The sequence below is a fragment of the Toxorhynchites rutilus genome, unplaced genomic scaffold (assembly GCF_029784135.1).
Source record: "Toxorhynchites rutilus septentrionalis strain SRP unplaced genomic scaffold, ASM2978413v1 HiC_scaffold_40, whole genome shotgun sequence".
Taxonomy (NCBI): domain Eukaryota; kingdom Metazoa; phylum Arthropoda; class Insecta; order Diptera; family Culicidae; genus Toxorhynchites; species Toxorhynchites rutilus.
In genome coordinates, this window is record NW_026599983.1 from 57,501 (window position 1) to 60,000 (window position 2,500).

Here is a 2,500-nt window from a genome sequence, read left to right on the forward strand (position 1 = left end):
AGTACGCAATGTGTAAAACACTGCCCCGCCGACAATAACACTAAGTCCCAGAAAGCGTCCATGTCCCCCCAGCATACAGCACACAACAGCGCAACAGTTTGTTTAATTTCTCACTGCGCAAGCCAACTCGCAGTACGTGTAACAATGCCCCATCAGCATCGGTGCGGCACAGTAGCTTGCGCAGTCTTGCCCGGGTGCGTCGTGTTCCGTAAGAGAGAAGTCCCACCGTGGTAGCTTAGTGCTGCCCGCGCTGGCGGCTTCTCTCTTTTTTCATTAAATCACTTTGCGCCTGGTAATATGCAATCGTGCGTGTGTGTGAAATCATTGCATGTCCCGGAACAACAAGTCTCAAGTGCACAACACAACACACAACAGCTCTGCACGAGCCAGCACCCGCAGTACGCAGTGTGTATAACACTGCCCCGTCGGCAATAACACCAAGTCCCAGAAAGCGTCCATGTCCCCCCAGCATACAGCACACAACAGTTTGTTCAATTTCTCACTGCGCGACCCAGCGCGCAGTACGTGTAACATTGCCCCATCAGCATCGGCGCGGCACAGTAGCTTGCGCAGTCTTGCCCGGGTGCGTCGTGTTCCGTAAGAGAGAAGTCCCACCGTGGTAGCTTAGTGCTGTCCGCGCTGGCGGCTTCTCTCTTTTTTCATTAAATCGCTTTGCGCCTGGTAGTATGCAATCGTACGTGTGTGTGAAATCATTCCATGTCCTGGAATGACAACTGTCAAGTGCACAACACCCGCACACCAGCACCCGCAGTACGCAATGTGTATAACACTGCCCCGTCTACCATAACACTAAGACCCAGAACGCGTCCAAGTCCCCCCAGCATACAGCACACAACAGCGCTGCGCGAGCCAACCCCCGCAGTACGCAATGTGTAAAACACTGCCCCGCCGACAATAACACTAAGTCCCAGAAAGCGTCCAAGTCCCCCCAGCATACAGCACACAACAGCGCTGCGCGAGCCAACCCCCGCAGTACGCAATGTGTAAAACACTGCCCCGCCGACAATAACACTAAGTCCCAGAAAGCGTCCACGTCCCGGAATGCAAAGTGTCAAGTGTTGGAAAAGTCCCCCGCACAGCGCACACAACACAACAGCGCAACAGTTTGTTTAATTTGTCACTGCGCGAGCCAACGCCCGCAGTACGCAGTGTGTGCATCGGCCCGGCACTGGTATTAAGTCCAATTCGATAATACAATAACACCAAGGCAACATCGAGGGTAAGAATGCGCGTGTCAAGTGTTGGAAAAGTCCCCCACACAGCGCACACAACACAACAGCGCAACGGTTTGTTGAATTTCTCACTGCGCAAGCCAGCACTCGCAGTACGCAATGTGTAAAACACTGCCCCGCCGACAATAACACTAAGTCCCAGAAAGCGTCCACGTCCCGGAATGCAAAGTGTCAAGTGTTGTAAAAGTCCCCCGCACAGCGCACACAACACAACAGCGCAACAGTCCGGCACTGATATTAAGTCCAATTCGATAACACAATAACACCAAGGCAACATCGAGGGTAAGAATGCGCGTGTCAAGTGTGATGAAAAGTCTCCCCCACACAGCGCACACAACACAACAGCGCAACGGTTTGTTGAATTTCTCACTGCGCAAGCCAGCACTCGCAGTACGAAATGTGTATAACGCTGCCCCGTCGGCAATAACACCAAGACCCGGAAAGCGTCCACGTCCCGGAATGCAAAGTGTCAAGTGTTGGAAAAGTCCCCCGCACAGCGCACACAACACAACAGCGCAACAGTCCGGCACTGATATTAAGTCCAATTCGATAACACAATAACACCAAGGCAACATCGAGGGTAAGAATGCGCGTGTCAAGTGTGATGAAAAGTCTCCCCCACACAGCGCACACAACACAACAGCGCAACAGTTTGTTTAATTTCTCACTGCGCGAGCCAGCACTCGCAGTACGCAGTGTGTGCATCGGCCCGGCACTGGTATTAAGTCCAATTCGATAATACAATAACACCAAGCCAACATCAAGCACAGCACAGCACAACAGTTTGTTTTATTTCTCACCCGCAGTACGCAGTGTGTATAACATCGACAACGACGCGTACATGACTATTGAAAAAAAAAAAACAACACATTCACACATTGGTCACGCATCATCATCTTTACCTACGGGAAAACTGAAACTGTTGGAAAAAAGTTCAACTATTGAAAAAATGTCAACTATTGAAACAAGTAACCAACTATTGAAACAACCAACACCTTAGGCACGGCCCAAGTACAAGTACGAGTTCAATAGTAGGGTTACCCCCCATCGGAATATGACCGACACCCGGCACTGGTACCGATTGCGGTGCGTGAACATTTCCCGACCCAGCATGGTGTCTCGGCTAGTGGTACAAGTCTATCCAAGGCACCCCTATAACGATGCCCCCAGTGCGGTATATACCCATGCCGAGGCAACGTTGGTATGACCATGTTTTACACTATTGTGGGGAAAGTTGGTGAGTGAAA